This window comes from Ranitomeya variabilis, chromosome 4 (assembly GCF_051348905.1).
Source record: "Ranitomeya variabilis isolate aRanVar5 chromosome 4, aRanVar5.hap1, whole genome shotgun sequence".
Classification (NCBI taxonomy): domain Eukaryota; kingdom Metazoa; phylum Chordata; class Amphibia; order Anura; family Dendrobatidae; genus Ranitomeya; species Ranitomeya variabilis.
In genome coordinates this window covers 514,069,301-514,096,735 of record NC_135235.1, presented here as the reverse complement: position 1 = coordinate 514,096,735, position 27,435 = coordinate 514,069,301, and the positions used below count along the sequence as shown (strand labels likewise).

Sequence of the window (27,435 nt, the reverse complement as noted above, 5' to 3'; positions counted from 1 at the left end):
TTTGATAACATGGTTTAATTAGAACTTGTAATGGGGGGAGGGGTGAATCGGTGTTAACTTGAACGGTAACTATACTTTCAACAAACTTTGCAGAATTGGCTGTCATGTGACTACATGAGCATTAAAGGGGTTGTCCACTACTTTCAATTAACCCCCCAATGTATCCCCCCGGGGCCCCTGATGAATTGTGCAAATACCTTTTGTTGCCGTTTTTGCCTGTGAGCGGCGCTGTAGCGGCGGCTGAGTCCGGGTCACGTGACCCCCAGGCTGCAGCCGCCGCTTATTTCCGCCGACGTCACGTCAATTTCCAGGCTCTGGAAATTGACGTGACGTCAGCAGCAGGTGTGTCCCAGCCGCACAGTCAGAGCAGTCACTCATCAAGAGTGACTGGGCTGTGGGCGGGGCTGGTGGCTGCCTGCGGGGCTGTGCTGGGGGCGGGCGGGGCTAGGCAGGGATGATGAAGGTGCGGGCGCTGAGGTCTGTATGTACGTGCCGGCGCCGGTGCTCTGCGTGCCAGCGCCGGTATGTAGGTACGGCGCCGGGGCTCTGCGCCGGCATGTGGGGGTGGGGGTGGGGGCCAGCGCTCTGCGTGCCAGCGCCGGTATGTAGGTACGGCGCCGGGGCTCTGCGCCGGCATGTGGGGGTGGGGGCCGGCGCCGGGGCTCTGCTGCCGGTATGTGCTGGGTCTGCTGCGGGGGGTGGGGTGGTCTTTGGTGTGTGTGTGTGTGTGTGTCTCTGTGTGCAGGCATTGTCCGATGGGACTACAAGTCCCATCGTGCTCTGCCTGCTACAGTGACAGTCAGTGACACATTAGCCAATGATGGGACAGTAGTAGTCCCATCATCCGGCTAATGTGTTGAATGTAAAAAAAAACAAAAAAAACACACACATATACAGTACATACACACATACAGAACATGCACCATGCGACGACATGCAGCATGCGACGGCATGCTGCATGCGCCGACATGCGCCATGCAATGGCATGCGACGACATGCGCCATGCGACGACATGCAACACGCTACGACATGTGCCATGCGACGACATGCGCCATGCGACGCCATGCGACGACATGCGCCATGCGACAGCATGCGCCATGCGACGCCATGCGCCATGCGACTGCATGCGCCATGCGACGACATGCGCCATGCGACGACATGCGACGACATGCGCATACATACATACAGACATACAGTACATACATACAGACATACAGTACATATAACATAGATTACATACTCACCATCACTTGTCACTTTGATCCCCGAAGCCAGTGTCATAAAAAATATTAAAATAATAAACAACCAATATACTCCCTGATCCGCAGGAATCCAATTAAAACGAGTGTCCCACGACGATCTCCCGTGGAGAACAGGAGCATCTGCTGATGCAACCACTCTCCAGGGGCTCCAGGAAGACAATGAGGGGAGGAAGGTATCCTTCCACAATGTATTCCCCACAATGTATTCCTACGCCCCTGTGAGAAAATAGTCCCTAGTCTCACTTTATGGTATGCTGTATGAGAAAGTTCCCACGCAGCTTTTTGCCATAAAGTGAGACCAGTGAACTATAGTAACCTCAGTGATGCACTGCAGGAGCCATTGTCTCCTGTCAGTGTGTCACTGAGGGTCCTATAGAGCAGTGACATCACCCGATGTCACTGTTCTATAGGGGAGATCGTCGTGGGACACTCGTTATTATTTGGACTACGGCGGACAGGTAGTATACGGTTTATTATTTTACGTTTTTTGCAGGGGCTGAAGTATGGTAAGTATGGTGAAATGAAGAATATTAAAATACTTTTTCCTAATGTGTGTGTGTTTTATTAACCCTTTATTAATATTGGATTAGTAATGGATAGGTGTCTTATTGACGCCTCTCCGTTATTAACCCGGCTTAATGTCACCTTACAATAGCAAGGTGACATTAACCCCTTATTACCCCATATCCCACCGCTACACGGGAGTGGGAAGAGAGGGGCTTAGGCTGGTTTCACACTTGCGTTTTTATCTGCATGTGTTTTTTAAAAAACCGCATGTGTGAAAAAACGCATGTAAACGTGGTAAAACGCTGCGTTTTTTAGACGCATGCGTTTTTGCATGTAGAAAAAAAACGCGGCGTTTTGCCGCGTTTACATGCGTTTGCGTTTTTAAAACGCATGCTGAGAAGTGTGTGACAGCTGCCAATCATCAAAATCCACAAGAAAACCCACTATAAATAGAAATAGCTAGGGGTAGGGTTAGGGCCTAACCCTAAACGTGACAGAAATACGTGGCACTGAAATACGTGGCACGTGGCACTTACATACGTGGCACTTACATACGTGGCACTTACATACGTGGCACTGAAATACGTGGCACTGAAATACGTGGCACTGAAATACGTGGCACTGAAATACGTGGCACTGAAATACGTGGCACCTACATACGTGGCACCTACATACGTGGCACCTACATACGTGGCACTTACATACGTGGCACTTACATACGTGGCACTTACATACGTGGCACTTACATACGTGGCACTTACATACGTGGCACTTACATACGTGGCACTTACATACGTGGCACTTACATACGTGGCACTTACATACGTGGCACTTACATACGTGGCACTTACATACGTGGCACTTACATACGTGGCACTTACATACGTGGCACTTACATACGTGGCACTTACATACGTGGCACTTACATACGTGGCACTTACATACGTGGCACTTACATACGTGGCACTTACATACGTGGCACTTACATACGTGGCACTTACATACGTGGCACTTACATACGTGGCACTTACATACGTGGCACTTACATACGTGGCACTTACATACGTGGCACTTACATACGTGGCACTTACATACGTGGCACTTACATACGTGGCACTTACATACGTGGCACTGAAATATCTTGGCACTGTGTCATAAAATGTTCATTAAACGGTTAGGGGTGAGGTTAGGGGTAGGGTTAGGGTTTGGATCTCTATCACCCTGATGGTGGTGGGTGGTTTTTCAGTGTTTTTTCTGGTTTTTTTCTATAAAAACGCATGCGTTTTTAACGCAAACAAACGAGCGCGTTCAAAAACGCATGTGTTGCCGAAAACGCGTCAAAACGCATGCGTTTTTAATGTTAAGTATAGGAAAAAAACGCATGCGTTTTTTAGCGCTAAAACGCAGCGTCCAAAAACGCAAGTGTGAAACCAGCCTCAGTGCCGGAATTGGCGCATCTAAGGCTACGTTCACATTTGCGTTGTGTGCCGCAGCGTCGGAGACGCAACGCACAACGCAAACAAAAACGCAACAAAACGCACACTAAAACGCTGCGTTTTGCGACGCATGCGTCCTTTTTGGCCGAAAGTTGGACGCAAAAAAAATGCAACTTGCTGCGTCCTCTGCGCCCAACGCTTGCGGCCAAAAAAACCCATGCGTCGCAAAACGCAGCACAATGCATATCCATGCGCCCCCATGTTAAATATAGGGGCGCATGACGCATGCGGCGACGCTGCGGCGCCGAACGCTTATGTGAACGTAGACTTACAGATGCGCCATTTCTGGGGTGGCTGCGGACTGGTATTTGTAGCCGGGGGGGGGGGGGGGAACAATATCCATGGCCCCTCTCTAGGCTATTAATATCAGCCCGCAGCTGTCTGCGTAGCCTTTCTGGCTATAAAATATAGGGGGACCCCACGTCATTTTGCGGGCTGATATTCATAGCAGGCTACAAATATTGGCCTCGGCCGTCGGCTTTCCCCCTCTGGCGCAGAAAATTGCGCGGGAGCCCACGCCGTTTTTTTATTAAATTAAACGCTCATTAAGCCCTGTTTCACACTTGCGTCGGCACGGGTCCATCGCTATGCGTTGGGCCGACGTACCGACGCACGTTGTGAAATTTGTGCACGTCGTGGGCAGCGGATGCAGTTTTTCAACGCATCCGCTGCCCATTCTGAAGTCCGGGGAGGAGGGGGCGGAGTTTTGTGCCGCGCATGCGCGGTAGAAAATGGCAGACACGAGGGACGTGCCAACGGTCTGCCAAAACACGACGCATCCGTTGCACGATGGACGCGACGTGTGGCCATCCGTCGCGATCCTTCACTAATACACGTCTATGTGTAAAAAACGCATCCTGCGAGCACATTTGCAGGATCCGTTTTTTTCCCAAAAAGACGGATTGCGAAAAACGCAAGTGTGAAAGTAGCCTTATAGAAACATCGGCCTTTCTATTATATATCTATGGATATATCTATCTATAGATATATTTATCTATAGATATATCTATAGATACATAGATGTATCTATCCATATATTTGGCTGCTTTCACACATCAGGTTTTTGCCGTGAGGCACAATCCGGCGAGTTTTGAAAAAAACGGATCCATTTTTTTCCGACGGATCCGTCTTTTTCTCATAGAGTTTCATCCGTTTTTTGCCGGATCCGTCAAAAAAGCTGTTTCCGCCAGATGGAAAACACATACACGTTCTGTCCGGCGAAAAAACGCACAGCGACGGATCCGGCAAAAAAAGTATGAAACTGAGCTGTGAAATGATGAATCCGGCCTTGGAATCCGTTTTTTCATGCATGTTTCCATTCAAATCATGCACATTTTCCGTTTATTTACTTATTTCCAAAAACGGCATTAAAACCGCGCATAAACCGCACCCAAAAAAGCATAAAAACTGCACCAAAAACTGCATCAAAACTGCACCAAAAACTGCATCAAAACCTGGTGCAGTTTTGGTGCGGTTTTGATACAGTTTTTGGTGCGGTTTTGATGCAGTTCTTGGTGCGGTTTCGGTGCGGCTTTTTCCGCAGCATGTGCACAAGTCTGCGGCTCCCATAGACTTACATTGGTTGTGCACTACACTGCGGATTTGATGCAATTCAGTGCAGCAAAAAACGCTGCGGATCTGCAATCAGATCCGCAACGGGTGCACACAGCCTTAGCATTTAGTGAACCTAGCCAAAAAGCCAAGAAAAAAACAAGCGTGGGATTGCACTTTTTTTGCCATTTCATTGCACTTTGAATTTTTTTCACATTTTCTGCTACACGACATGCTAAAACCAATGATGGCGTTCAAAAGTAGAACTTGTTCTGCAAAAGATCACATGGCCATATTGACGGAAAAATTATGGCTCTGGAAAGAAGGGGAGCGATAAACGAAAACAAAAAAGCTCCAGGGGGTGAAGGGGTTTAGAAACATGGATATGGACATACCTATGGAAATAGACATAGATATATCTGTATCTATCTATCTATCTCATATCTATCTATCTATCTATCTCATATCTATCTATCTATTTATCCCATATCTATCTATCTATCTATCTATCCCATATCTATCTATCTCATATCTATCTATCTCATATCTATCTATCTATCTATCTATCTATCTATCTGTGTGTAATGGAGTGTGGGTTGGACAAATGTAAAAGAGGAGGTCGGACAGAAATGACATCACAAATCTTTTTGAAGCTAGAGGAGGGAGAGGAGGGAGGGGTTGGGGAGTGTTTTGGAGGGGGTGTGCTAGGTTCAGGCTTAGTAGCAGTGCAATGCATCATGGAACTTGTAGTATTAGAGCACAATGACTCAGGAGAAAGGAAGTTGTCGATTAACCCCATGAGAGCTGAATCCAGCACTAAAATGTGCTGCTACAGCATGATAAAAGGTAATATTGCTAAAATAAACACAGTAGATGTTTTCAGTGGCACATAATAGCAAGATTTATGAAAAAAAAAAAAAAAAAGGTTATTGTAGTGGACAACTTCTTTAAGACTACTTCTGGCCATTATAGGACTTGTATCCTGTATTTTCACCAGTTTTTAGCTGGTGGTAGAAGACTAGCTTCTGATATCTCCCATACACAGGACACACAGATTCCTGTTCTTCATTCCTTAGCTAGCACACAGACAGCAACAGCTATGAAGAATTTATACAGCAGTACTGAGCAGTGTAGATGTGTATCCAGCTCTAGGGCAAGAAATTACACTTATTAGGAAAGCAAGCAATGATATTTATGCCTCTCCCGCTGCTTGTTTTCCCATTCTGCTCAACACTCCAGCTACCACATTCGCTCTCTATAAAGTATTATAGGTGTGACCTGACCCATCACTGTGTTGGCAGTCAGATGGAGTTGTGGTGTTTTTCTCAAAGTGAATGAGAGTGTTCAGGAGGCAGAGCAGATGGAAAACAATAGCTCATAAAAAGGGAGAAAGAAGCAGAATTCTCTGATATTACGAAGTTTTGAATATTCACCTATACCATTTATTGATTTATGCAAAGTGTGTTGAATGTACAGGTCCCAAACTCAGCCAAAGAGGCAAAGTGCTCAGCGGAGCGCTCCTGCCCCTTCATTTGAGACATTGGTGGGGGTCTCCGCATCCACATCCTTACTTATCACTTTGACGTATCAGATGTTTGAGGAAATTGGAGGTACACTTAGCCTACATGAAACATGTGCAGCCATCTTACTTATGCGGTAATTTAAAATATGACTAAAGGCAGTAATGAAGTTGTAGGCCCAAAGTCTGAAGTAGCATTAATGAGATACTCTGCTCTTTCCATGTTCGGTTTCAAACAGATCACTACACAGTTTCCTACACTGGCACAATAGTTATGCATCTATATACACACATATAATACTGTGCAAAAGGTTTAGGCAGGTGTGGAAAAAATTGTAAGCTTTTATTTTTTATCAATTAACAAAAATGCAAAATGACTGAACAAAATCAAACATTTGGTGTGACAGCACTTTTTCTAGAAAACAGCATCAATTCTTCCATGTACACTTGCACACAGTTTTTGAAGGAGCTAATCAGGGAGGTTGCATCAAACATCTTTGAGAACTAACCACAGATCTTCCTACACCCCAATCCCTATGTTTTAGTGCATAGTGGAGTCGTTTTGGCCTTGTTTCCATGTTGAAGGTATGACTTTTAGGCAGCAATTCAAAGCAGCATGAACCTCTTGAAACCCCAGTCTGCCTTGAAATTTCTGCCTGGGAGAGGCGAGCTGATGCAGTATATGTAACTTGTGTATTATTGCTGTGCTTAGTCTTGTGATGGTGTATGACCAGAGAAAGGAAACAGTCTTCCATAGCCTCACCTTTGTAGTAGAGTTTGACGATTCCTCACCCAGTTTTAAGCCTACTACACAGCAGTTTGTGTCAGTTAATGACTCTTTCAACCGACAAATGAAAATGGTGATCATTATCACTTGTTTGGTACAATTGGTTACTCATACACCCGACTATTATCCTACAAAATCCCTGACTTTGTCTAAGTGTACCTAGAAGAAATTATGTTGTTTTGAAGGCAAAGGGCGATCCCACCAAATATTGATTAGATTTAGATTTCTCTTCAGATCATTCACTTTGAATGTTGTTAATTGATTACATTGGTATAGAGTAATTTTGGTGTCAACAATGCCTGATCAGTTTTATACTAAGTTTATGGTGCTGATTAAGAATATGACTTTGGTTTTGCCAGATTGGCTCTAGTTTCTCAGATATTTAATAATTAATTACAGTTGAATTCGGACTTCAAGGAGTCGCTTCTCTAGCACTGTAAGCCTACAAATTGAAATACAAAATAATTATATGGGATATTTCATTATCTAAGACACTGTAAAGAGTCAAAAGACAGACCAATAGACCAAAAGCTATTGCATTTGTAATCACACCCAAGTTGCATTGGGAGAATGATTCATTTTCATGGATGAATTATCTAAAAAAAACTAAAACTAATTCAGCAAAAGTAATGGTACTTTTCAATTTAGCACCCTCTAATACCATAAATCCATTCAAAAAACCCTGGCACCTGAAGAAAAAAACAAAAAGATTTTAGACCTGTGTTATTAACCCCTTTTTAAAGTAATCTTACTCAATAGCATTTTTTCCATACCTACATAAAACGTTTACAATATATAAATATATAACGAAAATCATGAGTATAAATGATATTACTGACAGGTAACATTTCCAGGGCAAACGCCGAGTAGCGCGAGATGAGATCAATAATACTGAGACTGATAGGAAACCCTCAGAATTATTAATACTGAGATATACTGTAATCAGAGACATGTCACCAGGGTGAGCAGTGTTGTCCAAGTACAGCAGATGTACTAAAAGCAGAGGCAATCACCCACCTTCCCGTCCAGTAATGCAGGCATTATACGCAGGTTATACAATCATCTGCACTGACCAAGGGGCCTCATAGCAAAAACTGAATTGAGGTCCAACATAACTATTAATACATTTACAAACAGAGGTTATCATTCCCCAGGGTTCTTTACACAATCTGACACTGTCAGCACAGATTGGGTACTGTCATAATGTGCGGAGACATAGCTTCGTCCCTCGGTGCTAAATACCCATATATATAGTTCAGTAACAATAAAAGAAGAGCAGCACAAAGAGTTGTAACACAATATTCTGAAAATTTGCTTTATTGTGGAAATTCAATAACTTACTAACACAGTCACGTCAGGAGATTTGTCAGGTCGCCTTTATGAAGCATGTAAAGCAGAATCGGTCCCTTCCCTCCATCTCTCTACATTCCACATCTCTACTGCTCACTTTCGGGTTCTGCTTCCCAGGTAGTTACCCTACTATGTAAATACACTTTGCTTGCTCAGCTTTGCTTTAGAAGCTGGCACATGGAGGTGAAAACTTGCAGATGTCTTTCCAATATGCCTACTATGATACCTAGTTTGCTCATATTATCGCTCAGCTAACAATAATGCTTTCTGCCTGTACCATGAATCTACAGCCTTCAGATTGTAAAAGGGAAAGTGATTGTATATACTACTCAGTGCTTGAGCAGGGGAAGATGAGTAACGCTGATTGTATTCATTGTAACTACAGCGAGGCTGTATAGATGGATCCTGTTTATAAATAAGATTGGCCCTGATGCATCAAAAATGTTTTTTTTTGTACTCTAGTCTTGGTGAAGAGTGTGCTGGATTAAGATGTGTGGGGTTTTTTTAAAAAAAAAAGTGGCCACTATTTTTTTTTTTCAGATTGATGGCCTATGTTTAGTATAGTCTATTCATCCCTGATCAGTAGGGGTGCAATCCCTGTGCCCCCCGCCGATCAGCTGTTAGCAAGGCCGGAAGTTCTACAGTGGCCTTTGCCGGGTACTGCAGTACCACCCCTATAATAGAACAACAATAATAATAATAATAATAATAATAATAATAATAATAATAATAACCCACCTCTTCAAAGAAGCTTCAGCCTGTAAAGACCACACGGCCACCTCAACACCATTGGAGCTACTACAACCCTCGACCTACTGTCTCCTTAATCCTGTAGAATGTAAGCCCGCAAGGGCAGGGTTCTGTTCCCTCTGTACCAGTCTGTCTATCATTGTTAGTTTTGTTTACTGTAAGTGATATAACCCCTTCTCATGTACAGCACCATGGAATCAATGGTACTATATAAATAAATAATGATAATAAAATAATAATAATAATAATTCTGCAGTAACTCGCCATGGCCACTATAGACATGAAGACGCTGCCGTGTTCCAGAAGCATCTGAGAACTTCTGGCTGCCGCTGGTAATGGCTGATCCAGAAGTTGTGGAGTTGCATTCCATTTTGGTAGAGTCGGAATTGGTATAAAATATAAATAAATAGTCTGAGTCAGTAATAAAATATATAATAAATTGGGTACTATAGTACAATGCAGGATGATCTGTAAATGTTTTCATAAGAATTTGGGAAGTTATGAAATGTCCTATAAGTGTCTGTTCTATTCCTGATCTCAGCTTTTTGTTGAGATGAATCTGTGCTGCTCTTTACTGACATGCTCAGTAGTGACCAGTGCGGTGGAGTTGAAGTCGGGAGGTTTGTCTTACTGACTCTACAGCCCTGGGATGAAAAGTGAGGATACTGGGTGTTCCACCTCCAATCAGGTTACTAATAGACTATCCTAAACACAGGTCACTAATGAAAAAAGTGGTCAACCCTTTTGATTAATTTGACAGCAATTCTGCACACCTGCATGAAATGTATTCTAGTACCTTACTAGAATATAGTGCAGCTGTAATTGATGCCACCTTTGTGGAGTAAATTACAGTATTTTTTTTTTTTCGGCTACAACCCCTCCCTGTTAAGCTTCGACAACACTTTTTGAAAAGTGAAAGGGAGCTGTCAGAGCAGTGTAAAAATACCAAAAATAGCAACATTTTTCCACAACTGCAAGGTATTAAAGGGAACCTGTCACCCCCCCCAGGCACTTGCAACTAAAAGAGCCACCTTGTGCTGCACTAATGCTGCATTCTGACAAGGTGGCTCTTTTAGTTCGGGTCCCTGGCACTGCTGCAATAATCGCTTTTGAAATTTGTCCCTCATACCGTGAAATCGCCAGGGGGGCAGGTCTTTCCCCCCTAATCCAGATTCCTCACATCCATCACTCATGGCCTCTGCGCACCGCTTCTTCCTTCATTAGCGTCCCCGATGCCTGAGTTGTTTTCTTTTTTTTTTTTTTTCGGGCATGCGCAGTTGCGCTGCCCTTTGAACTTACAGCGCAGGCGCCGGGGACACTAATGAAGGAAGAGGTGGCGGCACCCGGCCCTGAGTGACGACTGGGAGGCGAGGACAGGGATCAGTGACCGGTCAGCAGTCTGCATTATGAATACCTAAGCAGAGCAACACATGAAGACCCCCTCCACAGGCCGCCCTGGGGCTAGAGCATATCATTAACTCAAAACTAAAAATAAAGAATACACAACAACCACAAGACGGATTTCATCACCAAGTATCATTGTATTCAGTATAACAGCGCCGACCTGACACTGTCTGTAGGTTACTGTGCACAATCCTGCTAACAGGTTCCCTTTAAAACGTAAAAAGCGGAGTAAAGGTATGACCAGGAGATAGAAATCTTAACGTGTTTACTGCCAAGTATATAGGACTGACCCTTGTATCAAGGTGTCCTCCCAGGGACAATAATATCTACAGCTGCCAATAAATGGTGGGGGAGGAAGACACTAGAATAAATGAGTTTTCTCAGGGCCAATAGCTCCCACATACATCAATAACAGCACACACAGCCACTGACCTAGCAGACTAATGACAGAGTAGCCAATAAAAGATACCCCACAAGGAAAGAGAAAAGCAGCCGGCTGACAGCTACCTACAGTAGATGTCATGCCCCAAATGTTGAAGTGTGGTGCTGGTTTCACGACTGCAATGCTAACACAGCCATACACACTTTAGTATATCCTGGCCATACAGGTTCAGGGACACGAAGGATGGGTGAACGATCATTATGTGAAATATTCTTACAACGAAAGATTGTTTGGCCAGGAACTATCTTTTTCCTGTACAAAAGAACTTTTGCCCCATAAAAATTTATTCATGGCCAACTTCATTTAAATTTGGACACAGACTGACCGGTCCTCTAAATAGATCATTCTTAAGTTTGTTTTTTTAACTGATTATTTTCCATTTTAATCAACTTTAAAATGGAACCTTTCAACAAAGAATAAGCAGCATGAATCAGGGCCTGGCAGCACGACTGATCTGAAATGCTGTCGCATGTCAGAGAAAAATATAGCTTGAGAATTCGACCAAGGATAGTAGGAAAAGAACTGACTACTTCAGCACAGCCTATCGGCCAGCTTCTGTCCACATTAATATTTTTTGATTGACCGATCTCTCCTATGCGTCTTCATAGGCAGAGATCTGTCAATCAACTAGCGTGGAGGAGGAAGAAGCCAGCCAGGGCCGAACTGGACTAATCAGATCTCTCTGCTCAGTTTTCTCTGAAACAGCAACTTTTTAACGTAAAACATCCCTGGCTGTCATTGTGCAGTTTGGCATGGATTCATCCAGCCTGTGGATCAGGCAACATACATCTAATGACAGATTCACTTTAAACACAGTGTAAAATACTTGGACAACACCTTCTTAAATGTTGTAGCCCCTGAGTTAATGTGGAAAAAAAAATTATACTCGCCTCACCCACCGGGTGTTCAATCAATGGCGCTTGGTCTCATTGCACTCACGTGACACTGGCTACAGTATTCACATGGCATAACAATCAACAGTGGCCAATGGGCTGCAGCACTCGTAGAACTTGAATGTCCAATGGAAGTGAGAGAGGGCTGCACCGTTGAAGCGTCAAGAGGCAAAGTGTAGACACTGCTAGAATGCCATTGGTGCGTGAGGCAAGTTTTATTATTTTACATGGGGAACTATAGCATTTAACAAATATCCAGGTAACGGACAACTTTTATTGTTTATGGGAGTCTTTATCCCAAGATACTGTTGCGTTATAGGGTCACTATCCCACTACTTGTGGCTATGTTTTGTTGTTATCCCATTACGTTTTAGCAAGTAATAGCACAAAGTGCAAGGATGGTGACAGCAGGAGGGAATTCCTAAAAGAAACACCACAATATCAATAATTACATAAACACACAAGAGTGAATGACCACCTGGTGGTTCTGCTGCTGACCAGGGCTACGGAGTCAGTCGGAAAGCCAATCCTCTAACTCAGACTCCTCAATTTCTCCGACTCCCTCAAACATGGCTCATGTTTAAGTGATAAATTTATTGTAGTAAAATACAGTGTATCCGTAAAGTCATGGTGCACTTTTGACCAGTAAAGGTACCGTCACACTCAGCGACGCTGCGGCGATATAGACAACGAGCCGACCTAAACTAGATCGCTGGAGCGTCGCTGGTTAGGTCGCTGTAGAGACGTCAAACACAGCAACTCCAGAATGATGCAGGAGCGATCCAGTGACGTAACGGCGACTCACTTATCGTTCTCTCTGGTTGTTAGCTCCATGTCAAACAGCCGGAGTGTACCGACTGGCTAGAAAGAGACGCTGTGACGCCCCCTATGCTCGTTGCTGGCGTCGTTGCTTTTGATGTCAAACATGAAGATACACGCCGACCTGGCGACGAAATAAAGTTCTGGACTACTAGCTCCGACCAGCGATGGCACAGCGGGATCCAGATCGCTGCTGCATGTCAAACACAACGAGATAGCTATCCAGGACGCTGCAACGTCACGGATTGTTGTCGTGCTCGTTGCAAAGTTGCTGAGTGTGACGGTACCTTTACAGGATCTATTTACATTTTGGCGCCCTTTCTCTGGCCCAATCATATCAGACCTGTTCATGAGGAGAGATAACAAGAACCAATCAAACACCACAAACTCATTTAAGGCTACTTTCACAATAGCGTCGGGCACTGCACATCGCAATGCGTCGTTGTGGGGAAAAAACACATCCTGCAAAGCTGCCCGCAGGATGCGTTTTTTCTCCATAGACTTTTATTAGCGACACATTGCGACACAGTGCCACACGTTACAACCGTTGTGCGACTGTTGCGTCGTGTTTTGGCAGACCGCTGCCACAAAAAAAGGTTACATGTAACGTTTTTTGGTGCGTCGAGACTGCCATTTTCGACCGCGCATGCGCGGCCAAAACTCCGCCCCCTCCTCCCCGGACCTTGCAATGGGGCAGCGGAAGCGTCGTAAGACTGCTTCCGCTGCCCACGTCGGGCATTTTTTTCACAGTATGCGTCGGGCCGACGCAGCGCGTCGGCCCCATACCGACGCTAGTGTGAAAGCAGCCTATGCTGTTGCTGAGCCTCATGTCAGATTAACCCCTGATAAACTGAACTCTGATTAATACACTGCCAGGTCTGTGACATCATGCAACCACAAGCCTATGCCAGCTGTGTGGTTTTCCATGCCAGTCGAGATGTGGACGGTACAGAGGAAAGTTCAGTGTGTTCTGTGGTTCGCTAAATTTGAATCCGTGACCAAAGTGCTACCTGAATATCGGTGCATTTATAACAGAGCGCCACCACATAGGAATAGGGATAAGCAGTTGAAGGAAACCGGCAGTTTGTTTGAGAAACACTGTGATAGGCCCATTTTTTTTGCGGAGCGGTCTGTGACGGCAAACACGTATCTTGACATGTTGCAATTGTATGCAGTGCCACAATTTCCAGAAGGCGTCATCTTTCAACAGGACGCGCTCCTCCACACTACACCACCATTGTTCCTGAGTTTCTGGATAGAACATTCCCCCGGTGGTGGATAGGCAGGGGTTCTGTCAAGCCATGGCCACCACGATCCCCGGATCTGACGCCCTTAGACTTTTACTTTTGGGGTTATGTGAAGCAACATGTGTACATTGAACGTATCAACGACATTAATCACTTAAAACAGAGAATCACAGACGTTATTCACTCTGTTACACCAAATGTCCTTACCCGTGTGTGGCAAGAACTTCACTATCGTTTGGATGTGTGTAGGGCAACAAATGGAGCCCACATCGAACTACATTGAATGGGTATGAAACTGGGAGTTTTTCTTTTATTTGGAGCAGATTTCACATTTCTATTGTTTTTTGTTGCTTTCCAGCGACTGGCCAAAAGTGCACCATGACTCTACAAATACACTGTATTAACATTGGGCTTTTCATCACCATTATGACACAATAATCAAGCTATTTCCTGTTCACTCTAAAGGTACCGTTACACTAAGCGATGCTCCAGCGATATAGACAATGATCCGACCTAAACTAGATCGCTGGAGCGTCGCTGTTTAGGTCGCTGTAGAGACGTCAAACACAGCAACTCCAGAACGATGCAGGAGCGATCCAGTGACGTAACGGCGACTCACTTATCGTTCACGCTCCATGTAAAAACATTGCTGACATCGTTACTTTTGCTGTCAAACATGACGATACACGCCGATCTGACGACCAAATAAAGTTCTGGACTTCTAGCTCCGACCAGCGATATAACAGCGGGATCCAGATCGCTGCTGCGTGTCAAACTCAACGAGATCGCTATCCAGGATGCTGCAACGTCACGGATCGTTGTCGTTCTCGTTGGAAAGTTGTTTAGTGTGAAGGTACCAACAGTTCTGAGATGAGTGCAGGCATTCCATCTTCATCTGATCTGAAGAGGAGGGTCACTACTGAGCATGTACATAAAGTGCAGCACAGATTCATTCCAGCTAAAAGCCGAGATCCTTAGAACAGGAACGTTACAGACATTTCAAAACCTTCCCAAAACTCTGATGAAAAAATATTCAGCACACCCTGCACTGAATTACTGTACCCAAGTTAATATAAATTTTAGGAGTTGGATTTGGTCCATTTTATACTGACTCCATCAAAATGGACAATGACTCCACAGCACTGCTGATGACATAAGACACTCACATGTAACACACATTTTAGGGTGTCATTGATTAAAAGGTATGTCACCTATCCTGATATGTCGGTTTTAGATAATATTTGTACACCCTATAAAATTCCTGGAGCATGTTTTCCTATGCAGGGTTCACACATCAGTAATTCCATTTCTCTGTTCCATTAGGAAGAATGGGGCACTAACAATTATTATATCGGTCCATCTTGGCTCTGTTTTCTGGCAGATGTCAGAACAGGAATAAAAATCGTGCAAGCTGAGCTTGCTCCTGGATAGATGAGACAAGTGCAAGTTGCACTTGGAGGATATTTAGATACCATTCTTTATTCAAAGCAGATAAAATAATTACAGATATTGAAAATACAAGGATTAAAAATACAAAATATATTACTTGCACATTTTTTCATTACACAATGGTTGGATGGCATTGCAGTATGAACAAGGCTTCGGAATGAAGCCACCCTGAAGGTCATCAATCGCCCTGGGTCTGAATAGGTCAGCAATACCCTAACTGCAGACATCTTCCAGTTCACAGATAGAACGCTCAATAAAGTTATTTTTGGGGGAAAAAAATCCACACAGCGGAGCAATTTACATGTATATTTATTCATGGCAGAAAAATATATATTTTTCTGCCTAAGAAGAAAAAGAATGTCATCTAATCCTCCTCCAAATGATCCAGGGACAATTTGATGATGAGCAATACTTTTCCCCCATGATGAAGCATCATGTCACAGGACAAAAGTGATAATTAGGCGGCTCGGGAAACAAAACACTTGTGTAAATGGCCAAGAAACACCCCAGATCACAATCTCACTGAGGACCTGTGAAAAATATTTAAAAAAAAAGGGTGTACAAGCAAAAACACAGAAATTATGATAAACTCCAAGCAATAATCAGACAAGAATGGGTCATCAGTCAGGATTTGGCCCAGAGGTGGAGATCTAGCTGCCAGGACAAAGGGCAGTAGTCTTCAAAAATAGGGGTTAACACTGTAAATATTGGGTCTTGGAATAAACTTGATATTTTTGACACTACAAGTTGAAAAAAACTTATTAAATCTTTATAATTGTAGTTCAGTAACCATAGAAACATCTGTCTAAGACGCAAAAACACAGAAGGAGCAAACTTTGTGAAAACCAAAATGTGTCAGTCTTAAAACTTGTGGCCACAACTCGCATATAGATATTTTTTAATTCTCACACACAAATATAACTATGTACACACACATGCATATAAAATATATATATAGATATATAGATATCACTATGCACACATTCTATGTATATATACATATATATATATATATATATATATATATATATATATATATATATACACACACACACACACACACTGCTGCTAGTATGTGTACACACACACACACACACACACACACACACACACAGAGTAGCAGTCCCCCCTCCCTCCCTGCCTCCCGTGTCACAGCCTTGCAGCTCTCCCGCCTGCACACCACACTCCAGCTGACAGACCCCACTCTCCAGCTCCTTACCTCAGGGGGCTGCAGCCTCTCCCCCCAGGGAGGTGTTCGGTCCCTGCTTCCCCCAGGGGAGGAGGAGGAGGAGAACCAGAGCTTGTGTCTCCTTGCTTTCCTCCCTGCTGCACATTTAATCCGCGGGTGGCTGCTCCGTCCGTGTGAATGTGCCGAGAACCTGCCCTGCTCGTCCCAGCTTCTGCTGCAGACTCAGCCGCTCAGCAGCGCCACCTGCCTGGGGTAACGCGTTCTCCGCCGCTCAGCACCACGCCCCCATCCGTCAGCCGTAGCCCCCGGCTGCGCACGTATAGTATTCACGCTCTAGTTCCACCTACTGGGAGTTGTAGTCACTAGTCTGGAATCTCCTAGCGCTAACAGGTGTCCGCAGCCCAGTAGCTCGCTGTAAGCGCAGCCGCCATGTTTATGAAGCCACAGAGTAATGTTACACAGGGAATAAAACGCCAACAAAATGTCCGCCTATACAGACCCACAAAGTATGGGGAAATGGAACTCTACCGCTAGAAAAACCACTACGTCATAAATAAAAGCACTTCCCCTTTAAATCACGGATGCGCAATTCCACAACTTTATTGGTAGCGCGTTCATGACAGTACACAATGCGGCGCGTGTGCTCTGATACAGCGCAGTGTGAGCCGCACCGCTTCGGTTTGTGGATTGTAAATAAAGTGACGTCACGTGATGAGACCTAGCCAATCGGGAGTCATATAAGGCCGCTTCTTTCCTTTTAGTAACCGCTGACAATCTCTTCTGGACTGTTCCTATTGGACGAAGGTTGCGGGGGCAGCCAATCAGTGCAGAGGATGAAGGAGGTGGTCGAGGCTGAGTGGCCTTGAACTCTTCAGCCAGCAGCAGCTATTTGGCAGAATGTGCGCAGTTTGGTGTTTTCTACCAATAAAGTTTATTAGAACAAGTGATGCGGCTCTCTAACGCACTTTGTGCTGCAGGTCCTCCCTGTGTTCAGCAGCTCGCTTTGCTGTCAGTGAATGGACACATGCATGTGTTATTATAGGGGGGCACAATGAGAGGAAAATATATCTAGAATTATTTCAGAAATTAAAGGGGTTGTCCAGGACTTTCATATTGATGACCTGTTCTTAGGGCGCAGTCAGATAGGTACGCAGAGCACGGACTGGCCGGCAGCCCTCCCTACCCAAGCATGACAGTTTCATGTATTCCTATGCAGCTGTCACTCTCGGGTCAGGGGAGCCGCCGGCCAGTCCGTGCACTGTGACCCGATCCCACTCCGTCTGACTGCGCCCTAAGGACAGGTCATCAATGTCTGATTGGTGGAGGAAGAGGGAGACGCCCAGTATTCCTGCCAAGCAGCACGTCCGGCTGAGCACAGCTGATTGGCGGGCATGCTGCCCTCTTCCCCCATCGATTAGATATTGATGACCTATCCTAAAGAAAAGTCCCGGATAACCTCTTAGGTTATACATGTATGATCACCAATTGCTGAGACCCCCAACAATTATTTAATGAGAGAAGAGACAGAGAATAGCAAGATATTAGCGAAGAAAAAGAAGTGACCAAAAGATAGAGTGATCAATCGGGGACAGGTCCTGGGTCCGGACGCTTAGCAGTACAGCCCAGACTTTATGACTCACAGAAGTAACGGGCCTAGACGGGACAGAGTACATCAGACGAAGAGAGTGCACCAGGCAGGAGTTCACATCTGGAACAGAGAAGATAAGTATCATCCATACTGGTAATATAGTTCCCTAGAAGGGAAAGAAGACACGGAACCGTGAGTTGAGAATAGGACTCTTGCTAACTGGAATGTAGTATTGAGCTGGGCTGTGGTCAAGTAGAAAGGAACTTTGAAGGTAGAGAACAAACGAGTAAAGAGGAAGGAATTGAAACTGTGCGTGGAAAATACACCATATTGTAAAGGAAACGTTGGTAAAGATGTGTGCTATTCAATGTATGTAATCCCCTCCAAGTTATCGTTGACTAAAAAGTTTTTTGATTGGTGGTCTCCCTCATTGACCTGTCAAGTATCTGGTCCTGGCCAACCTAAGTCATGGGTAAGTCTACGTTCACATTAGCGGTCTGCGCCGCAGCGTCGGGCGCCGCAGCGTCGCCGCATGCGTCATGCGCCCCTATATTTAACATGGGGGTGCATGGACATGCGTCGCACTTGCGTTTTGCACCGCATGCGTCACTGCGGCGCACGCGTCCGGGCGCAGAGGACGCAGCAAGTTGCATTTTTGCTGCGTCCAAAGTCAAAAAAAGGACGCATGCGGCGCAAAACGCAGCGTTGTGCGTGCGTTTTGCTGCATTTTTGTTTGCGTTGTGCGTTGCGTCGCCGACGCGGCGCACAACGCAAATGTGAACGTAGCCTAACATGCAGCCTGCAAAGGTGTAGCGCCCCCACAGTACAAGTCCACACATCAACTCAGGGCCCCACCTTCATGTAACATGTCAGGGTGACAGAGACAAGCACCTCGCTCACAGCTACCACCCAGGGCCACGTTTCACATGGCCAGGCCTGTGTGGGGGGGGGGCTGCATTATACTGTCTATGTGTGGGGGCTGCACTATACTGTGTGTGTGTGTGTGTGTGTGTTTGTGGGGGGGGCTGAATTATGCTCTGAGAAGGCTGCATTATGCTGTATGATGGGAACTACATTATACTCTGAGGGTGGCTGCAGTATACTCTGAGGGGGATGCATTATACTCTATTAAGGGGCTGCAGTATACTCTATGAGAGAGGCTGCAGTATACTCTGAGGGGGCAGCATTTTACTCTATGAAGGGGGCTGCAATATACTCTGAGAGGGCTGCATTATACTCTGAGGGAGGCCGCATTATGCTCTATGTGGGGACTAAATTATACTCTATGAGGGGGCTGCAGTATATTCTGAGGGGGCTGCATTATACTCTATGATGGGGCTGCAGTATACTCTATGAGGGGGTTGCAGTATACTCTGAGGGGGCTGCATTATACTTTCTGATGGGGGCTGCATTATACTCTACCAAGGACCATGGGGAGTGCATTTTACTATATGTACTATATGGGACCTGCATTATACTGTATCGTGGACTATCTGTATCAATCATTCTTCCTCAGCCAGAGTAAGGGTAGGTGCACACGGCCAGTAAACAATGCGGGTTGGACGCTGCGTACTTGTGCAGCGGCCAGATGTTACAACACAGTGGATGGGATTTCAAGGAATCCCATGCCCGGTATGCGTGCAAATACGCCCGCAGCTCATCCACGGAAACGGACATGCGGCACTTCTCGCCATATAAATTTTACTTGTACAATGTACTGGATGCAAAATTATTTCGATGAACATCATTAGTGGTGGAAGGCGCACATACCCTCAACAAAGTAAGCAGGCAACCAGATATAAAATAGTGCAGACCGACCACCACCAGTGTATGGAAAAATATGGATAACTGCAAGTCAAATAGCACAAGAACTAAGAACCACACTACAGTCACTGAATCCAATCATTAGAAATACTTTATTCAATACAGACAACCGTCAATAAATACTAACAGACAGACAGACACGGTAGGGCTAAAAGATGACACAGGATGCCATCAGCATACACACAAGCCCAAAAACGGGCAGAGCCCTGGGCAGAGGTAATGGCCAATCATACATGTCCCCCAATAGCAAAAAAGCATAATGCGACAATAGTTAATGGTTAGTACCAGCATCCAGGCTACGAAAATCAGGACTAATACAGCAGCAGCTCGTAATATCATCAGCAGTGCATCGCTGCACATTACCTCAAAAGATGACACTGGATGCAGTGAATCCGCATGGTTCAATGAACACAGAGGATTCACCTGCGTTCAATAGCCGGCAGCACTTTGGACATGTGCTGCATCCAAAGCGCTGCAAATTACTGAACATGTGCACATATCCTAAAGAGGCTGGGAAACAAGCGTTGAACGACTTCAATATTGTCGATTGCACTCGTTTAGCAGCTTGAACTTAGCTCTTGTAAATACAACAGAAATGTTTCTGTGTGATGGTGAAATATGTGAGCATTTGGGGCCCCACTTTAAACTTTTGCCCAGGGCCTCACTTTGTCTAAAACTGGCCCTGTACAGTTGTGCTCAAAAGTTTACATACCCCTGCAGAATTTTTGCTTTCTTGGCCTTTTATCAGAGAAATTAATAATAACACCAAAACTTTTTCTCCACTCATGTTTAGTGTTTGGGTGAAGCCATTTATTGTCAAACTACTGTGTTTTCTCTTTTTAAATCATAATGACTATCCAAAACATCCAAATGACCCTGATCAAAAGTTTACATAGCCTGGTGATTTTGGCCTGATAACATGCGCAGAAGTTGACACAAATGGGTTTGAATGGCTACTAAATGTAACATCCTCACCCGTAACCTGTTTGCTTGCAATCAGTGTGTGCGCATAAAAGCTGAGTGAGTTTCTGGGATCCAGACAGACTCTTGCATCCTTCATCCAGCCATTGATGTTTCTGGATTGTGAGTCATGGGGAAAGCAAAAGAATTGTAAAACGGATCTACGGGAAAAGGTAGTTGAACTGTATAAAACAGGAAAAGGATACAAAAATATATCCCAGGAATTGATAATGCCAGTCAGCAGCGTTCAAACTGTGATTAACAAATGGAAAATCAAAGGCTTGTGTGATGCAGGGACCCCTGTAACAGGTAGGGGGCGCTGCATGGTCTCCCCAGTATGCACACAGAGGTGTATTGAGGCCATGAGAGTGCATGGCAGTTGCATGCATGGCTGTGGTCATAAGACAAAGTCCGGCATTGTCATGAATGGCCGATATGTGTGTCGCAGAGGAGGAGACTCTGCGTTGCCAGCCTGAAGCGATGTGGTGTTCTGGGACCTGTAGTCCTACAGTTATAGTATGTGGCATATTTATAATGGGAGGCTAGGCGGGGCTAGTTATGTGAGATGGGCGGGACAAACTAGCCACACACACCCACACTCCCACCCGGGGGAGTGGTTAAAAGGGATATAATGTGACCAGGGTGTGGGTCACATGGGTCCTGTGTGGTCTGAGTGTGCAGACCTGTATAGTACAGGTGCAAGGTCCTGAGAGATACCTCGGTGTTGGGTGTGCTAAGCCCTGAAGAGCACGTGGTAGTAATTTGCTACTGGTGGCCTGAGTATTGGACGGTCCCAGCTGGGGATGGACATCCTGAATAGTACCCGGACTGGCCACCTGTGTGATCCTGTGTAACCTTGGTGTTGGGAGGTCCTGGGAGTAGGACCGGATACCTGAACAGCACGAAGTGAGGACCGGGATCTGCAGAGCCAGTGACAGCTACTGTGTGGGGAAGCTACAGTCCTCCGGTGGGTCTGGACTGACTAAGATATGCCGCCCAGGCAAGTTGGTGATCCCCGTGAGGCAGCTTACCCGGAAGAGACGACTGACAAGGAGTCAGCAGGTGGAGCAGGAGCTCCCGTAAGGTACCTCCATAAACTGTTGGTGCTTATTGTAACATGAACTGTGTGGTAACCCACGGCAACTGGTCAGTGAGGACCAGTGTGTTTAGTTGCCACAGACTAAGGATATGAAACTTGATGTGATGTCCTGGTTCAGTGTGTAAATGGACTGTTCATGATATGGTTTATGAGGCTTAATAAACCGTATGGACTGCTTTGTTTGGAAAAAAACCCGTGCCCGTGTGCTTGAATCCCGTGCCAAGCGAGTGTCCCCCAATACACTCAGTAAGAGCAATCTTACACTTGGAAAAACAAAACCACGGTCAGGTAGACCAACAAAAATGTCGTCCACAGCTGCCAGGAAAATTGTTTGGAATGCAAAACAAAACCCACAAATAACATCAGCTGAAATACAGGACTCTCTGAAAACTAGCGGTGTGGCTGTTTCAAGATACACAAAAAGTAGGCACTTGAAGAAAAATGGGCTGCATGGTCGAGTTGCCAGAAGAAAGCCATTACTGCGCAAATGCCACAAAGTATCTCACCTATAATACTCAAAACAGCACAGAGACAAGCCTCAAACCTTCTGGAACAAGGCAATTTGGAGTGATGAGACCAAAATAGAACTTTTTGGCCACAACCATTAACGTTACATTTGGAGAGAGGTCAACAAGGCCTCTGATAAAAGGAACACCATTCCTACTGTAAAGCACGGAGGTGGATCGCTGATGTTTTGGGGATGTGTGAGCTACAAAAGCACAGGAAACTTGGTCAAAGTTGAAGGAAAGATGAATGCAGCACGTTATCATAAAATACTGAAGGCAAATTTGCAATCATCAGCCCCGAAGCTGCGCATGGGACGTACTTGGACTTTCCAACATGAAAACAATCCAAAACACAAGGCCAAGTCGACCTGTCATTGGCTACAGCAGAACAAAGTGAATGTTCTATAGTGGCCATCTCAGTCTCCTTACCTCAATATCCTTGAGCCACTCTGAGGAGATCTCAAGCGCGCAGTTCATGCTAGACAGCCCAGGAATTTACAGGAACTGGAGGCTTTTTGCCAAGAAGAGTGGGCAGCTTTACCATCTGAGAAAATAAAGAACCTCATCCACAACTACCACAAAAGACTTCCAGCTGTCATTGATGTAAGAGGGGGCAATACACGGTATTAAGAAGTGGGATATGTAAACTTTTGATCAGGGTTATTTGGATGTTTTGGGTTGTCATTATGATTTAAAAAGAGAAAACATAGTAGTGTGACAATTAATGGCTTCAACCAACTACTAACCATGAGCGGAGAAAAGGTTTTGGTGTTATCATTCATATTCTCTGAAAAAAGGCAAAGAAAGCAAAAATTCTGCTGGTTATGTAAACTTTTGAGCACAACTGTATATCTATAAATATATGTGTGGTCAGTACAAAGGACTGGCACATAACTTTTACCTTCCAAAGACCTAACAAAGGACCAGGGGGCACTCATTACATGTGGAGGAAGTGATTCCAGCATCTAAATAGGAAATGGTTCTTTACAGTTAGATTAGTCATTCTGTGGAATGACTGTCTGCCTAGTCTAATCACAAGAGGTAGTAATGGAAGACACTATATCAGCATTTAAAAGAGAGCTGGATGCTTTCCGTACAACAAATGGCATTGTGGGTCATAAATAGAGTTAGAGAATGTATAACATAGGTCATAGGTTCATCAATTTCAACCTAAGTCTTTTTTCAATCTACATAGCTATAAACTGTTAATAAGAAATTAAACAGAACATATTGTTTGACCCACATAGATAACTTGAAAAAAAACAAAATGATGTTCAAGGACAGACAGTCAAATTAAACTGACTGTCCAGGACTGACATAATGATGACTTATCCCTAGGGCAAGTCATTACATCAGCTCGGTAGGGGTCCAACAATGATAACAGCTGAAAGGTGGTGCTGGCAGCCCACTACAGATCTCATATTGATGGATATGTCAGCAATATGTCAGTCTTTGGTAACTCGGAATGTATTATTCACGCAATCTTACGATACATATTTACAGTGGGTACGGAAAATATTCAGACCCCTTTACATTTTTCACTCTTTGTTTCATTGCAGCCATTTGGTAAATTCAAAAAAGGTCTTTTTTTTTCTCATTAATGTACACTCTGCACCCCATCTTGACTGAAAAAAAAAACAAATGTAGAAATGTTTGCAAATTTAATAAAAAAGAAAACAAGGCATCTGATTTGAGACATAAGGGTAGGACTCTCCTCAGCAGTCTATAACCTGTATGCCCATATAAATAGTTTAGATTGAACAAAATGTGATGACAGACTCCCTTTAAAAGGGTTGTCCAACTTGTATTTTTTTTCTTGTAAAAATTACTTAAAGGGTTATAAAATAACAAAAGTCTTCACATCTTACTGACCTCCTGCTGCCTGGGCTCCAAGGTTCCTGGTGTGCTATCTGGAAGTACAGAAAGCTTCAGAGGAGTGTGAAATAATGGAGCAGTGGAGGTTAGTACAGCTTTACTTACTTTGTTATTTTATAAACTAAGTGTTTTTTAAAACATTTTTATCGGCTGGACAACCCCTTTAAGTGTGTATGTCTACTAACAATCCTTTATTGCTGACGGCTGTCTTTGAAATGCTCTGTATTAGGGTACCGTCTCACAGTGGCACTTTGGTCGCTACGACGGCACGATCCGTGACGTTCCAGCGATATACTTACGATCTCGCTGTGTCTGACACGCTACTGCGATCAGGGACCCCGCTGAGAATCGTACGTCGTAGCAGATCGTTTGAAACTTTCTTTCGTCGTCAAGTGTCCCGCTGTGGCGGCATGATTGCATCGTGTAACAAAGGTGTGCACGATATGACATGCCCGTACGACTGTCCCGTACGACTTCTACATCGCAAATACATCATGAAATTATCGCTCCAGCGCCGTGCATTGCGAAGTGTGACCGCTGTCTACGACGCTGGAGCGATAATGGAGCGATGCTGGAGCGTCACGGATCGTGCCGTCGTAGCGACCAAAGTGCCACTGTGAGACGGTACCCTTAGACCTCTTCCATCCCTCTATTTTTTACTTTGTTATTGCACTGGATTATTCCTGAAGGTTTTGGCCTTCGCTGCTATCTAACATATTGATATAAATAAATAGAGGAGTCACATCTTATCTGAACAGTTTAGGAAAGGAATCCTCTCACACAGATCTACATGGCACTTTCTTACACTAGTGGTTTTAATCCTGCGAATGTTCCCATACAAACCCATCAACATCATATTAGGAGCAAATGGAGTAAATATCCCTAAAATAAAAATCAACAGAAAATATTTGTGGTCTGGTCAATTGCTTCTTTTTCTGGAAAAATGTCTGGCTATAATAGAAATGGTTGCATTCACATACAGCAAGTACTGTATACTGTAGATAATGAAAATATAAGGATTTTAAAGTACAAAGTACATTATATAGTTGCATAGTTTTTCATCATACAGTGGTTAAATGACATTACTGTATGAACAAAGCTTTAGAATGAAGGTCATCTAACCGCACTTGGTCTGGATAGGTCAACAATATCCTAGTTGCAGACAATCCCTTTAATTTGCTCACCAAATCTCCATTTTGATCCTTCTGTTTTACACTCAGCCCCAATCAGACTTGCTGAATTATTCAGTGTGCAATGGGCCTGATTTATCAAAGCATTTCAGAAAAAGCTTTGAAAAGTCGCATCATTTAGAAGCAATTGAGGCTGTGTTAAAATTATGTGACTTTAGCCATTCTCACACCTTTTTTGCCCAGCTCTGACAAAGTGGGTGGAACTGGGGCAGGACAGTGATGCGGCGACTGTTGCTTGTCAAGTTTATGATGAGTGGCGACATTCACTAAGCCACAAATCTTACTCCAGAAGGGACTGGAGTAGGATTTGTGTTTAAACAGATGCAGGGGTGTACACCACTCATCCGATGCTCCCAATTCTTGGAGTGGCTATGCCTCTTCAGGAATCAGGACTGCCTGACTCCAGCTCATCTCCTCATCAAGAATGGTGTGAACAATGCCAGTGTTGATGATTGGGCCAAATATTGCGTGGACCACAAGTCACTTTCTCTATACATTACTATGAGTCCATTGTTTTGTGTATCATTGCAATGACTACAGAAAGCATGTGCCAGTCCATACATAGAACCCTGAATAAAATAATTTTTTTGAATCCACATTGTAGCTGAATTTACATGCAGATGGATATTTTGACACAGCATATAGATGACACTGGATAGGATCTCATTTACTTTGAAGTACTGTGGATTTCCACTATACAATATGTGAACACAGCTTTTATGTCATATATTTGTTGTGTATTTTCCTCATTGATTTTAACTTGGAAAGCCCAAATCGCAATTGCATTCAGGCTCGGACTGGCCAACAGGAGAAAAGGTGAATCCCCGGGTGGGCCCCTTTGCAGGACTGAGCCCCTCATCACCCTATATGAGCGGCACTTGGCCCAATACACCCAATTCACTAAGTGGAACACAGTGTCGGACAGTGGTGCCAAGGGCCCACCATTAATCAACTCCAGGGCCCCAGTTTTCGGCTACATGCGAATTTGACATTATCCTCAATCACAGATTTATATAACAATGAACTGTGTAGATTGTAAATGAATAAGATGCTGCCTGTGTCTGTACATAGTGATTCAAGTATATTGTGGCCCACCCAAGGATTTTCCTGTACTCGTGTGGGCCAGTCCAAGCCTGAGTGAAAACAAAGGCAACATTACTTCATTCATTTTGCAAACTACTTTTTTTTTTAACCAAATATTTTTATTGTTATTATACATAAAGACAATAAAATCCATTCAAATAACAGGGTACATTTGTGTTTTTGATTTTAAAAGAAACAACCCCTCCCTCCCCCCCACCCCTCTGGAAGACCAACTCCCACCATACAATGCACCTAAAAAGAAGGGAATAAATATCACATACATATTCCACTATTAGCATCATTTTACCACAAATTCTCAGTCGTTCCCATCTAGCCATGGCTGCCATAACTTTTGAAAAAAAACCATCTTATTCCTCTTATTATATATGCTTTTTTCGAGATGGACAATATGATTCGCCTGCGCAATAAATTCTCGTCTAGTAGGAGGTTCCTCCCTTATCCAATACCTTGCAATCACCTTTCGTGCAATGAATAATAATCTAGCAATTGCCATTTTAGTAGTTTCATCGGTCATGATTTCCTCCACATACCCGAGTACACAAACCACCGGATCCCTGGGAATCGAGCACCCATATATAACCCCTATCTGGTTCAGCACCACAACCCAGTATGCAAATAGTCTGG

General features: G+C 44.3%; 1 protein-coding gene across 1 annotated transcript in view; it reads right to left on the bottom strand.

The window, feature by feature from the left end:
• The window catches only part of LOC143765454 (signal transducer and activator of transcription 5B), a 272,423-nt gene extending 255,439 nt beyond the window's left edge, over positions 1-16,984 (bottom strand). Inside the window, exon 1 of the mRNA XM_077252132.1 lies at positions 16,696-16,984. The gene's annotated coding sequence lies outside the window, so the exon portion shown is untranslated. The remainder of the gene's footprint in view (positions 1-16,695) is intronic.
• Between the last annotated feature and the right edge of the window lie 10,451 nt (positions 16,985-27,435).